The sequence below is a fragment of the Tauraco erythrolophus genome, chromosome 6, assembly GCF_009769465.1.
Source record: "Tauraco erythrolophus isolate bTauEry1 chromosome 6, bTauEry1.pri, whole genome shotgun sequence".
Taxonomy (NCBI): domain Eukaryota; kingdom Metazoa; phylum Chordata; class Aves; order Musophagiformes; family Musophagidae; genus Tauraco; species Tauraco erythrolophus.
In genome coordinates, this window is record NC_141470.1 from 51,623,935 (window position 1) to 51,640,238 (window position 16,304).

Sequence of the window (16,304 nt, forward strand, 5' to 3'; positions counted from 1 at the left end):
AGACAGCACAACTGGATAGATTTAGATAAGATAAATTTCTGAAATTAAGCAAAAACCCATGTGTGTCTCTTTTCACAGTTCAGGTCATAGTGCAAATTATAAACTGTAGTAATTTGACGTCCCCGTTCCTATCTTTTGGATAGTTTTTAGTATTGTAAAGCTAGCAGGCAATTTGCTGTGATTACTGTTTTCTGATCAAAAGAGTGCAATGAGTGGAATAATGGAATGTTTGAGGTCAGGATTAAGGAGTGTCAACAAAGATCATAAGAGCTAGAAAGATGGAATAGCAGATCGTGCCACATCAGCTAGTGACTGAATCACTACTACTAATCTTTCTACAAAATTTGTGCGTAAGCCCTGGTAGTGAAAGTGCAAAGGTGCCAGTTTTGCAGTTATACTTCAAGACTTCTTTTCATGATTAGAGAGGACGAAGCTTGGTCAGTGCTTGAGCAAAAATATTCTTATCTCTAATAGTTGTAGCAATATTCAATCAGTTTTATAAAGATAAGATTCATATTCAAGTTAAAATTATAAAAATAAATGTAATGGAACTTGTAACTGAAGTTGTCAAACCTGCTTTGTTAAAATCTTTCATAATAAAAGATCAGTAAGAATAGAAGAGAGAGGTGACGAGTTTTGATTGAACAGAATGAATCTTAATCTGAAAAGAAAATGTCACTCCCTACCAAAATATATGTATACACATATATGTTTATGCAAAACTGCATTTTGTTCTCTTATAAGACAAAGTCCTTTATTTTTCCAGATCCATTTTGAAAACATAAGCTTGCTTTATTTCTGATGTGCTTGTTTCCCAAGAATACTAACCAATATTTTTCTTCCTCCTTTTCTTGCAGATGCTTGTAGGAACTCTGCTTTATATGGCATCAGGAAAACAGTAACTGTAATCACAGTGGCATGATCTTTCATGAGAAATCATTGAAAATACATAAAGGACTTTAATCTGTAGGATTTTTTTATTGTTATTTTGTTTTCTTTTTAAAGTCCATTTTAAGTTCTTTTTAAAGACATTTTAAAGTCCACTGTTGACAGGGAGAAAGATCGTAAAAATAAAAAAAGAAAAAACCCAACAACCCTACTTTTTGAACAGAAAGGGTAGAAAAGCACCGATATAAATTGCCTAAGGATGCTGTAGTGTTTCTAGGTGGTCCTGCTCAGGCAGGGGGATTGGACTAGATGATCCTTTGAGGTCCCTTCCAATCCCTGACATTCTGTGATTCTGTGATTCTTTAGTTCAGCTATTTAAGACTATCAAGGATGGCTTATGTATATTACATTTGCCCTTTGGCTATAACAGATCAATTTTTTCTAACTTTGTAATCTATAACTTGTCAGTCTTTTATAACAATTATCAAATTTCAAAATGTTGTTAAATTTCAGATTTCCAAAATAAAAGCTCTGCATAGAGCTTTTTTTCTGGCATTTATAAACAATTTTTCAGTTTTGCTCATATGTTTTTTAGTCTCCTCTGTTTCATGACTGAGTCCATAAGCAAAAATCAAACAAAAAAGTCAATATGCAATTACCTGAGATATTCACCTCAGATTTTAGACATGAATGTATTAGAGGTTCAGTTAGATAGACATCATCATAATTGTCAAAAAAATATATGCTTAATACTCCATTCAGAATGTGTTAGAGAGAGCATTCTTCTAACTCTGTCCCAGTCAAAACCAGGACAGATATGTATTTGCTAAGCTGATGATTAGCTCTCTTGAATCTCTTACTATGTGTGAGAGAGCATAGGATATGCTGATGCTGAAGCTAAAAAAATATTAGAAAGAGGAAGCTTTACCCAGCTTCTGAAGGGAGTGAAATTCCTCCAACACATCTTCATCAACTTTGCATATGCTAAATGACATGTAAGTCTTTTCAGCTCATTGCAACTGACCAGTCAGTGGAATGACGAATCTTCACTGAACATCTAGTTTTCATGAAAGGGAGAGAGGTGTCATTGGTCTCATATACATGTAGTCATCTATATTGTAGATATCCAGTCACCCTAATCTCCCTTTATATACTGTCCTGGTTTTGACTGGGACAGTTAGTTTTTCTTTTTTAGCAGCTGGAAGAGGTCTGTGTTTTGGTTCTGGTCTGGGATTTGCTATGAGAAGAATGTTGATAACGCACTGATGTTTATAGTTGGTACTGAGACCTCAAGGACTTTTCAGTTTGCTGTGTTTTTGCCAGTGTGCAGGAGCACAACAGGATAGGGGGGAGAGTAGCCAGGACAAAGGGCTCACAACTCCCCTTATGATTTGAACTTAGATTTAGGATTGAGGGCTAATTTGGCCAATGGAATATTACGTATCATGCAATGTCATGCCCAGTATATAGATGAGGCTTGACCAGAAAGAAGGCCTTTTGTTCTTCCAGGAACTCTCAGAATCTGAGAGTGCTCTCTCTCTCTCTCTCTTGCTCTCTTTTCAGGCATCTCACTTGTCCGGGATTGCAGTGTCAGGACTTATTTGTTTCAGGAGCGTTTCCTGGGATGGGACCGGTGTTGGTCACCAGGTGGTGAGCAACTATACTGTATATCACTTGTTTGTATATATTATTATCATTATACATATATATAATCATATATTCTTATCATCATTATTACTTTTAATTTTATATTATTGTTGTTATTAAATTGTTCTTATCTTAACCCACTAATCTCCTTCCCTTTTTCTTTTTAATTCTCTTCCTCATTTCCCACGAGTGGGGGAGGGTGAGCAAGCAGCTCTGTGGTGTTTAGTAGCCGACTGGGCTAAACCGCGAGAATCCATAGAAAATATGGAGACAAGCTGACAGATTGGGAGATATCACCCATATGAATTATGTTCCAAAAGTGCAAAATCTTCTTATGGAGTATAGGAGTTACGATGCTTCAATCAAATGTTAAAATTGTGGTTCTCTGCAATTCCGTTTATGTTTTCTTCGTTCATCAGTGACGTGCACACTAAACATCCTCAGTTGTTCTTTCACAGTTTTAGCTTAAAGATCATTCACTAACCCAGATGGACCAGGAATTCAAAGAAAACAGCTTCATTTATAGTTTCAAATGCATATTTCCCCTGCACTCCATGTGTTTAATAGCATCCAAACTGAGTTCAGGACAGTAAAGATTCTCACATTTACTATTTATTAGGGAAGAAAGAGAAACACCGCCATTCTGGTGTGCATTCATGCAAGAAATGAAAAGTTAGACTCTCTTAAACACCATATCTGAGTTTGGATTGATCTAAGGCAATCTAATGTGATATAATTTGTATGCTGAAGGAGTAGGTAAGAAGACTGCAGCAAGAAAAAAAGATAGCATAAGAGCATAAAGAGAAGTAATCCCTGCTGCTGTAATTAAGAGAGCAATAGATTATAATCATAAACATCTCTTTAAATAGTTATGTCAGGTCATTAAGAGAGCACCTGAGTTTGTTGCAACATGTCCTCAAAAAGCAGATGGGCCTCTGTCAGTTTGGCGACAGCCCAATGAAATCTGCTGGTAGGCATTATTGTAGCCTCCACGTTATTAGTGTTAGTTCACCTTCAGCTGGGAAGGTAGCATGAGGCAGATGGTAATTAATTCTGGACAGGTCAGGAGGAATTACTGTAAAAAGAAGAGAGAAGTGCTCTGGACATCAAGGATCCTGATTTAAGTTTCTCAGTGCCACTGAACTGTAGGAGGGAAAAGTCACTGAATATGTATATGTCTTTGTTTAGCCATATATACTCAATGTGATACAACTGACCTTACAGCTCTATACCTTCACTGTATCAATAAGTATACACTGATAGTTCAGTTTATTAAAGATAATGCTTTGAAATCTTTGACATGTAAATGATTTTTCTGAATATATTTAATACTACTTGACAGCACATGTTTTTTTTGTGAAACATCTTTTAGTATTTGCTTTACTTCTATTTCAGTGACTCAGCAGCTGTGTGGCATTTAGTTGCCAACTGGTTAAGCCACGACAATGTCATAGGAACTTTCTGACTATTCTGCTTAATTCTACTTTGCCATTTCCACCAAAAGGCAGTGCTGATACACAAAATGACTAATCCTTTTTTTTTCCCCCCTCCAAAACCTCTTCCATAATGACATCATTACAAGAGAATCTAAACCATTTATGCCATTAGAGTCAGAAATTGCCCCAGAATTACTACTCCTTAGACTTTTTTTTTTAAATAATATACCATTGATGACTTTAAATTCACGGTTCCTTTCACACTGCAGATCTGCGAGCACAGCTTCTGATACCGCTGAAGCATAGCCCAAGACTATTCCTTAGAGTCTGTGGGACTCCACACCCGTGACTTCTAACATCTTCATGAATTGCCAGACACACTTACACAGGTCATCCACAGGATACCTGTGAGATAAACATGTTGATGTAATACGGGAAAGAAAAAATGTGTCCTCAGATTATAGTTGCTCTGGCATTGCTCTTTCAATGCAGTATAAACTTTGCCGCTATGTCTAAGTGAACTAAATTGGGCCAAATTTGGAGCAGTTGAAGTGTTCAGAAAGAAAATGGAAGATTTTTGTCTGTGTTAGTGGCATAATAGGCTAATGCAGGCACCACTGATTGGAAAACAGGATTTTTTAGCCAGTCAAGAAAAAAGACAGTGCAAGTAACTTAAAAATATGTCATAGGATCATGCAACATTTTCCTTTATGTATCATAAAAAATCCAAAAACAAAATACAAAACAAAAATTAGTTTGGACAATTGTTATTAGAATTATACAACTGTCCTTCATATCTTTTTAGCTTCCAGAAGGCTGAGAAATCTCACATGGTACATCAATTCACTAAGGAAAAAGATCTTCAGATGAAAATTCTCCTTGCATAATCAAACTTAAATTTAGATCCAACTATCTTTACATTGGTTTCCAACTGGCTCTATCTGTGTCGCTCCTTTGATACACTCAGACCTTTAGCCTTCATGTGCAGAATATGCATAACTTGTGCCCAGATCGCTTGCAAAGCAGTCAATTACAACATTCGTAGTGTTGAAGAGGCCCGTCTCAGTTGTACTGATGCTTTTCAGTTTACACCACCTAAACAAACTCCTTTGAAGTGAGTATCAACTGACTTGTTAGCTGCAACTGCAAGAGTACCAGTGTTGGTAGTAGTGAATCTAATGATCACCTTTTCCTTCTCCATATTTTAAAATGATACTAAATGGATTTTTCTTTCAGCAGGCGTTATTATCCTTCTCTGTCTACTTGGTGTACACAGATTAGCTTAATAGAATAAATTGTCTCATTAGACAGTCATCATCTGCTTTCAAGGAAGCGCCTCAAACTATAGCGACTTTAGGAGATGGAGGAAGGAAGGAATCAGAACTGTAAAACTATTTATTAGGCCTCAAAGGGTCAAAAGTCTTTCATTTTGTGTGCTTGCAATTAACTTGTCTGTCTGACATTTTAATTGAGACAAAGTCTAAAGCCCTCTAACCGTCTTTTATATTGTCTCTCTGGTATCTTTTCTTAGGTGTCAATTAAAAAAAATGTTCTCGTATATGGAGGGAAAGAGACAAATGAAAATGATGAAACAAGTACAAGTGTAACATTCCTATAATCATATGATCAGAGAGACAAATTAACCACAAGAGGAGTCAAAATGAGAAAGGACATCTGTACAACACAGAAATATAAAGGCACTGGTATTTCATTAGACTTTATTAGCTGTAAGGAAATGGAGCGTGAGAGAAAAGCATGGCTTTGTTGAGAAGAGGAAGTCAGTCATTTATTATTCCAAGCTTTATAGTCTCAAAATGTTTGCAATCTCAGATTCACCTTTCCCATCCAATTCAACCTTGTTAAAAATAATGTTACTTCATCGCTGTTTTTCATATGGATGTTTTCCCAGCCTCTCTCCCTGCCACTGTCTCTCAGAGAAAAAAGAAACTGCTTCATTTTTTTGCTGATACAAAAACTGTATCCCTGATAACAAGATTCCTCTCTTTCTCTACTGTTCTCTTTAATCTAAATGAGTTTCTGAGACTTTCCCCTCATCTTCTGTAGCAACAGGATATAAAATTTTTGTGATCTTTGATATGATGCATCAGTATGTTACTGGTTTTTAATAGGGATCAAACTTGATGTGAGTCAGGTGCACTTGGAGAAGCACTGACTGAATACAGGATTTTCTGTTACAAAGGTGTCATCCAAATGATCAGCTCAAATTCCCTCAAGCTGTTTTTAGTGTAACTTCGGTATTACAATTAGCCTCCTAAATTTCATCTGGAACACCATTTAGTACTGGACCTTATGACCCTAAATGGCACAAAACTAATCTCACACACATTCAGTCCTTGGAGGTGTAATCCAGGCTAAATTTTACTGTTATCTCAAAATTCCTGAGAAGTCAGCCATGGAGGGCCTCACAGAAGAGATTTACCTATATTTGCATACAGCTTGGGAAAAAAAAAAAGTGGTTGGTAAAGGAGTATCAGAATTTCTGTCACTCAGAGGCAAAACATCTGGATAGAAGATCAGCATGTATGGCCAATTCACGTCACATTTCTATGACAAAATAACTGGTACATATTAGTTATTGAGTAGTTTATAAACTGGTGTATAAATGTTGACAGCCTTCCTCTAATTTATCTCTTGGTAGTGATTTGTCATATGTTGAAATGTGATTTTTTTTTCAGATCTTACTTACTACATTGATTTCAGTTTGGGATTTTACACATTTTGTATTCTAAGCCACTTGTAGACTCACAGGACAGCTTCTATGTCTACCATCTCGAAATACCAAAATCCAAGTATCACATCATATAGAGCTCTCTCCCTGTCTTGACTTATGGTGCTAGGAAATTTTTTTTTATACTAGTATAGCAGCGTATTTCAGAGAAAAGTCTTCTTAACTAGTCTTTCATAATCTATTGTCCCCAAAAATAACCCATTATCATTATTCTTGATTTCAAGAAGCAGTGTGTAACAGCTATATTCACTTACTTGACTTAGATGTTTGCATAAAGTATGTGTATTAATTAATATATTAAATGGTTATGGGAAGTAAGGTTCAATGTAGGAAATATTTTGTGTTGAAATGTACTAATGAATTAGCAAGGGGCAAAAGTACGAGATATTTGCTAGCAAGTTAAGTGGAGCAGATAAGGCTTTGAGCAACCTGGTGTAGTGGAGGGTGTCCCTGCCCATGGCATGGGGTTTGGGACTGGATGATCTTTGTGGTCCTTTCCAACCCTAACCATTCTATGATTCTATAAGACCTTGTTAAAAGATGCCCTTCATGCAAAGCCATGGCATAGCTACAAGCTACATTGTGGCAGTGTGAGATGAGCCCTTCCTTTTTTACAAATCAAGAGGTAAGAGATCTTTATTCCTGTTACATATACGTCAAATAGAGAGCCAATACCACATAGATCAAGAGATAATTGATTTTAAATAACTAAAGGTAATTCAAAAAACTTTTTAGTATTCAGTAGGAGATTGGGGTACATGCTTAAAACCCAACAGCCTTGATGCATGTATCCCGCTGATTTGTTTATTGGTGCTAAGGAAGATTGGCCACACATGAAGAAATCTGATATACCGAACAAGATTAAGTGCTATGAAAGAATGACTTTTACAGCAGTGTTTGATTAATCCCTTCCACAGTGGAAAGGTCTTTCCTTTTTTTCAGACGAACCCTCCCCTTGATGATGGAACAGCTATAGCAGATTTCTGTCAGCTATATGATCTGTTTTGCCTGTAATGAAAAACAAAGCATGCTTATTCAGCAAGATGTTGTATTTTGTAGACAATTATGTCACATGTGACGTAAACTTATTCATCCTTTTGGTATCACAATGAAAGTAAATATGTGAGGTTCTCTTAAGAGAAAGGTTATGGATTTTTGTAACTACCTGCAGCACAGACAGATCAATAAATAAATATCTTAAACATCCCACTGACCTGAAGTTATTCTTGGATATATTAATATCTCTAGTTCCAAAGGTTTTCTGTTGTCTCCACAGATACCAGAAGCTTCTAGGGCTAGACAAGGGTCCTTTTCAAATTTCATATCCTCTTTAGCCTTTCATGCACCAGCTGTGAAAATCAATTAGCCTTGGTGAAACTAAGCTGCTGTATGTTCTCAATAATGAAAAATACCAACTGCACTCTAGTAATTTTCTCTGTCTATAAAAAGAAGGATGGTGCCTCTGAATTTCTTTCTCACACTTTTTGCTACATAGATTTGCCTTTTTACTTCTGCTTTTGAAAGTTACCAGATGTGTCAGACAGATTAACACAGGACACTGTTTAGAAAGGCAGAAAAGCTACACTGTAGCACAGTCCTGACATTTGTGATTCCCTAAGGCTAGTATGAAGCCAGCTCTCAAAGTAAAAAGCATCTGATTGGGCGCCAAAGTGAACTTACACTAATTCCTTGGTAATATTACGATGCCCAGCAATTCCTTGGGAATTTACAAGCTGTCTTCTTACAAACGTCTTCTGCTTCTTTATTTGCTTAGGAGAATGACACAGCATCTTTGGACTTGGGGAAACTTGAAGACAAGGTTTGAAGGAGAGGATAAGAACAACTTCACTCTGTGTGCTGATTACAACTTTATAGCCAAATAGAGAGATGCATCTGTCTATCATATGATATCACTGAATTCAGCATAAATAAGATCAGGAATGAAAAAAAAAAAATGCACTTTTGAGGTTCCAATGCTTATTATCTCTCAGTCATTCCATGTGTGATTTTGTGAGTTTACCGTCTCTTCCCTTTCCCTTTCCCTATAATTTTCCCTTTCTCTCTTGAAAAACTTAAGTTTCTTTGGTTCCTTCTAGTACTTCTACTTTTAGTAGACCTACACAAATCTAGGAACAAATCAAGAATGGATCTGATTTAGCTATAGATTGTTGGAATAGTTCACTGTTTTAGAGTCACTCTAAAGAGAGTTTTCTCTCCCCATTAAGAACATACTGACTTACTGAGAAACCTTTAAGTTCCCTTCCCTGTGTCAGAGGGCAGAGTGCTTTCGTTTAGCAGACAAACTAAATTTAGGGTAAAATCCCCAAACACGCCTATTAATTTATAGTGTTATATCCTAGCATCTTTCTGAGCTCTCATTCACACCTCAGTGACACCAGTTGTCTGTCATAGTAAGAACTGAAATATCAGTGGTCCAGTCAGTTGCCTCTCACAAAGTACCAGAGGGTATTCAATTCAAACACATGCTTAAATTCTCTTAGTTTATGAAAAAAATCCTGTTACTTTTGGAATAGAATTTAAGAAAAAAATCAAGAGTAGGAATTCTAAACATTGCACAGCAATCCAGCTAGACATATCCAAATAGAATGGTCTGACCTCTCCTCAAAATCAGAACCAGAGAACCACAGCCCTTATTTGGCCAAGAACGGAGTATGAGGAAAATAAGTGTAAAGTTAAGTGTATAAAAACTGCATTCTCAGCACAAGCAACATAAATACACTTTGAGTCATCATTTTATGGCAGTCTTCTGCTATGAAACACATATATGTTCAGCAGATAGGAGCATCCAAGTTACACCTGGATTCTATGCCTGGAAATGGAGGAAAGGCAACACAAGATAAAAAGGTCTGGCACCAGTTCTGGCTTTGGATAAATAATGAATACTGCAATGGGATTTTTTTCCTCATGGCTACTGGATTATGCATCAGCAGAAAATCCAGTGAACTGAACTGAAAAGAGCACTGACAGTTAGAAAAAAACAATTCTGTGGTAAATTCACTTCTTTATTAAAACAGGAAATTAGACTGGTGTGAAAAATGATGATTTGTTTATTCTTGTATAAATTCCTACTTTTTCCTGTATTTCCTAGGTATGTTTTGCCTCTGTAAAACCTTCATAAAATAAATCAAACCTGAATATATTATCTGTGAAGGTTATTTAAAAAATTGAGTTGTTTACAGTGCTTACTGAGAAAAAAAATTGTAAAGACTTATAAATTGTATCATAGATCACCTACAAACAAGGGAATCAAGCTTCTAATGTTTTGTTTGGTATTTGGTAGTACAGGAAAATATATTGGAAATAGAAAAAGTCAGGATTAGTTAGACATTTAAAATAAATTGTATTAATATTGTTCTAGTGTGTGCAAGGAAAACTACAGAGAAAGGACAAAACAGGTATTTCAAATATGTAAATCTGCTCTGTCGTGTCACCTTTGTTGAAATTTGCTTTCAGGAAGATTTTGTTAATTCCTAGATATGAGAGATGGACAGTTTACATGAAGAGTGATTTTATATTACATGGTTTTCAATTATTTTTCTCCATTTGCAGAGGCAAATTGTAGGGTGTATCAGAATAGGAATTCACCTCCACAGTTGTGCATCACTAAGGTGAATGAAAATGTAAAGATAAATGAGGTATTACAGTAATAATTAGTCTGAAATATTTTTGCTGTGCTTAATATACCTGTAAAGTTTAAAAGAGATATTTCCTGATTAATGTAGAAATGTGTTTTGTACACCACATTTATCTGATCTTCCAATAGACAAGGTTTTTCTATCCAACACAGGAAAAAGTCAGAAAATTTGATCAGTAGAGATGAAAAAATCAACCAACCAATCAAGCAAACAAACAAACAAAAAACCCCAAATCCATGAACTTAGTGAAATGTTCTTCTTTTGGATCGTTTTTGAAAATTAAAATTTGTCTATGAACTAGGAATTTTCATTAATTCAGGGCTAGAAGAACTTAATGGTGTTTGATGGTTTTTATGCCAAACAAAGTGTAATGTATCAGTTGCTTCCTTGTTGCACATTTAATTTCTGGAATCAGCTTCAAAACAGTTCTGAATCCAATGTATTATAAAATCTAGTATTACTCAAAATCATACATGGATTATTCAAAATACTAATAAACAGAGAAGACTTACTATTCTAAGGCAAAGTTACCCAAAATTAAGAGGTCCGTGAGCTTGTCCCAATGACATCTGATCAAATGGCATATGAGCAGACTACAACAATGAAAGTGCAGTTCCATTAACTGTCTTCATCCCAGTCCAGTCGATATATCAGTCTAAGAGAGATCTGTCCTTCCTGAATCAGGTGACATAAAGAATCGTGACACAGCATTTCATTGCATGACAAGGGGAAGATAACAGGAACCTAAGAAAGGCATGTGTCCAAGTACCACTGGCTTTAAATAAGAAGCCAACTCCTCTCAGTCTTTAAAAATCTCAGTCATCGCCATAGAGTATCAAATTTTCAGCCTTCTGACAAGAGTATCAAAAGGCTAACACTATGGGAATCACAAAGAGATATTTCAGCAATAGAATAATTCCATGCATCAACAAGAACAAAACCAAATTTGTGGGCCAACTCTCTACTAGCATAACTTTCTCAAGAGACCATCTGGCCTAACATTATTATGAAGAATTAGCTTCTTACTTATCCAGCACTGCAGTCATCGAACACCATTACTGAGATAGGCTGTTAGAAGTTAAGGAATACATGCTGCTTTATATGCTGATTTTTTTTGCCAACTTAATTCTCTATATGCTCATAATTTAAAGATTCCAAAATTATTCTTATCGAGTATTGTTTTACGGACTTAGTATCAAAGGGGAATCAGAGATATTCATGGTAAGTATTTTTTCTTGTTTCATTGGACATTTTTCCACTTCCACATAGTTTCTAGTAATCATAGTGTTTACCATTTTAAAGTCCAAAGAAAAGTTCCTTTAAAAAAATCTAATACCAGTCCTGTTCTCATCAGGCTTATTTTCTGGATCACATAGGAAATTCTTTTCTTTCAAATGGTAAAGACTTTGATTCATCTTTGCAACCGAGATTGAAAGTTTTTTGTTCAAATTAATTCCTTGCTTACTTGTCTTTTTATTCAAGCAAATTGAAAATGCTATTTTATCTTTTCAGTTTATGTTCCTCCAGATGATCATTATATTCCAAATCTCACCCCCAAACCCATAAACAAAAGGTCCACTAAATCTACTGAGGTCAAGTGACATTTCAATAACTCAGACTGTAACATCACACTGTTTAAACTGCAGAGAGAGAGAGATAAGACGGACAAGGTGGACACTTGTCAATGTGGAACTGAATACAAAGCAATAGGTTTTTTTAGAATAAACTAAATAATTTAAAGAATAAATATTTTACTGAATAACAATTTTATGGGACAAAAATTACAGTGGCTTTTTTTATTAAATTGTTTTCTTCTCATGATCATTTAGTTCCAAGATGAATTTGTTAATCTTTATGAAGAGAAAGAAAAATAACTTTTGAAAGTAAAGAGATTCTCTAATCATTTGGAATATGTAGTCCACTTACCACAAATTCTGCAGTTTACCTACAAATAAAATCTACAGGCACGTCTCATGTCTTAATTAAAATCACACATTTCCAATAAAACACTCTGAAGTCAGCAACTGAGGGAAATTAGTTAACAGAAACCAGTTACTGAAGCTTACTGTCATGGTCCTAAAGATTTTTTTTGTTCCTAAATATTTCATCTAAATATCTTTTCCTCTATCTTATTAATGATTACTCTGAAACTAAATGTAGATTAGTTCTGAAACACGTACTTTTGTGAAATGTCTTCAGAAGGTATAGATCTATTTTCTTTTCTTTCCTTTTTGCTTTAAAACCAAAAGAAGGGTTTTAAAGATTTTCTTTCTTTTTTTTTTTAATTTGTTTGTTCATTGCCCAGTAAACATGAGTATATAAATTGCCAAGTTCCCTGTTAGTTCAATTCCTTCTAGAAAATTTGGAAATTCTGGATAAGTAATGAGGAAAATATACTTAAAGGTACATCTATAAATCTACAGAAAAAATAAAAAGCTGTTTGGAAGATTGGAAAAAAAACATTCTTTGGAGTGGGTACTGACCTGTTTAGCTTGTTACAAGACGACATTAAAAGACTACAGTTTTTTGTAGAGTTTTTACTCTTTATAATTTTTTTCTGAGAATCACATTATGTCAGGCAATAGAATCCCAATATCTGCCATCTTCCACCCTCACAGAGAAGTTTTCTATGCTTTAAGTATGTTAAGTTGATTCTTTTCCCTGAGAACAAGAATTGTAGTCATTTATAGTCATGCACAACCAGAGGGCACTGGCTGAGATCCTCTTTGTATACGCCACATATGTTTTTAATGCTGTATGTTTTATGAACTCTGGATTTGGGGGCTTCATTTCCTTTTCTCATCACCTTTCTTGGCTCAAGGGGGAAATTGAAGGCATCAGAGATCATAAAATTCATCACTTCTTGAAAATGCAGTGAGACCTCAAGACAGACTGGTTGCTTTAGAAATTAATTTAAATAAAAGTAATTAGTTAGTGTTCTTTAAAAAAATAATAATTTATCTCTGCAGAGAAATCCTTCTGGAGATTCAAAACTTACCAGAATTATCCCTGAGGGTGATCTAATAGCACAAGAATAAATATACCATTAGCCAATTATACATAATAACTCTAAGACATGTCGGTTATGATGCCGTTCAGGTGATTTATTAGATTTACTACAAAGAGTCTACTTCTAATCTGTATTTATTAGAGAAAATGTTATCTGTACACAGTATGTACTATGCAGTTTTAAATCTTGTACCATGACACCATAATTCCAACACTCTCTTTCTAAAAAGAGGAAAAAAGTGAACCTTGAAAATAGTCTGTATTACATAAAATTATATCATTTCCTGAATTATCCCAGACTGTATGAACTTAAAGCCTCATTTGAAGATTTTACTTTTGGGACTACTTTAATTGAATCCTTAATTTAATTTCAATTCTAGTGTTATCTAGCAGAAGAAACACAAATGAAGGTGTACTTTTATACTTGTAATTAGGAAGGAAGAGAAAGGAGAATGGATTTAAAGAAAGATTGCCTGACCATATCCTGGAGCTAAATAAAAGTGTATTTTTTTTGTTCTTCTTTCATTCAAAACATTAGGGGATTTTTTTTTTCTCAAAAACTCACAAATACAAGAGACAAGGTGTTTTTCTGAAAAAGTGAAAATCTATAGTGCCATAAACAAGCACTTTCTCTCACTCTTATTCATTGCTATAACAATATATACATAAACCGCCTTAGATAGTATAGTTCAATGGCAAGACAGCATTGGTGCATATGAAGTCAAAGAAAAAAAAAGGCAAAAAAACCCCACCTGAAAGTGCCTACCCAACATAGTAAACTAGAGAAGGAATAAATTACATATTTTACTCACTTATACAACATGGTTCTTATGAAAGCCACAAATATGCCTATAATATTATATCACAGAGTTGACAGTTTTCAGCACTATCTCTTGCTATTGTGAATGTTGGTACAGACTATTCTTAGGCCTGTGTGAGGAGTTGCTGCTTAAGGAGCAACTCTAATGTTGGATGGGTAGTCAGAGAACTCCTTGTTCCTACAGTTCTGAAATGCATCATCTAATTAGCACTTGGAGCTGCTTACTGCCTTCCTCTCCTTCTACAATCTCTTCATTTCTTTTTTACTCCACTGGACTTCCTTTTTATCTATTTCATACCCACAACCCTGTTCTTCACCTTCCCTCCTCTTTCCATGAATTTTAGCTTCATTTAGAAGTACCTTTTAAAAAAACACAAGTGAGAGATTAGTTCATTCTTTCTGCCATTATTTTATCTTGATGCTATTAAGAATGTCTCACTTGCTGTGTACTTCTGTTAATTTGTGGTGAATTCTGTATGAATTGAATTTATCTTCTATTGCTTAGCATAATGTAGTTCCATTCTTCATTGGCCTTTAACTGCTTTCCTAACAAGTACTGTTAATAATAAGACATGTAATAGCCCAGATTCTTTTCTTAGTTGCACAACTGTGAATTACTGTGAATTACTGTTCTTTCTGTAACAGCTAATTCATCTTTTTTTTTTTTTTAATGTTATTCTGATCAGAAACAAGTCTGTTTATTACTTGTTTGTTTGTTTTCTTATGATTACTGGATGTCTCCAATGTTTAATGGGCCAAAGAAACGTCCAATAAGTTATTGTGGACCTCAAATTTTTTTTGGCGTAAACCTAACAATTCATTTGAACCTGAAAGACATGACAATGGAGAAGATATCAACATGAGCAGAGCTGAATCATATTGCTCTGGGCAGTCTGAACCACATGTCCTTGTGTGTAAAAACCCTGACCATCCCTCCTAACCAGGACATATCAGGGAATAGAATTGGTGAAGAATGACTAAGTAAAGGCTGATCTTTGGCTTTGATACCTCCAGTGCACCTGGAAGAAATGTGTGATATGGAGTATTAGATTTCCCTGATTAAATGAATCCTTGCTACTACTTCTTGCTTTTCTCCAGACTCCAAAAGAAAAGGGAAAATAAGGAGGAATTGTACATTGCTGAGTATCCATCACCAAGATAATAGTGCAATGAAAAACTGTGAGATTATCCTACAGTCTCATATGTAGCATCTACAAGAAAAGACTACTACAGCTAAAGAAAATAACCTGCCATTTGGTCCTCTTGGTCCAGATTGAGATTTGGGGACAAAAAAAACACTAAACCAAAACCACCAAAAACATACTATTAAATTGTCTATATTGAAAAAGATATATCTGTAGTTCTTCAACAAGTCTTCAAGTGTTTTTTTTTAAAAAAAAAAAGACATGCATGAGAGTGGTATCTCAAAGGCTTGGGCTTTTTATGATTTTTCTTTGCAATTTAGTTATTGAAGTAGAACTTTAAATGAAAGAAAATTCTATTTTCAGTTGTGCAGTGTAGCAATACAGTGGAATACTGGAAGAAAAAAAAATATTGCCTTATAATCTTTCATGTTCATCTGCACAACAAATATGTTGCCAAATCTGTGCTCAGTTCAGGAGCTAAAAGTTAATGTCAGATCTTAAGTTTATATAAACAATATTTCTTGGATCATTCAGTGCTAATTTGCACCAGCAAAGAAGATGTGGACTAAAATATCTACAATGACATATCTTATTTGAAGGGAGAATGCAGACATCACAAAGGATTTGCCAATTATGAGCCACAGGGAGTGTAGGAGGTTAATGTAATACAGGTTTACTTTTGCAGAATCGCCCCAAATCTTATCAATACAAAGTCCTGATATCTTCTCGATTAACCATAAATTTGATTTTTTAATTTGTATTTCAACTTCAACGTATTTCTGTGCATCACAAAACTACAGAACTATTTGTAACATGCTTTAGTCTTGGCTTGCACTGTATTCGTTTAGGGATATTTTACATCCAAATCAATTTACACAGATAATACAATAGAAGAGTGTGATTGTCTGATATTATTAGGCCGCCTACTTTTGAAAATAAAACTTCTTTTTTCTT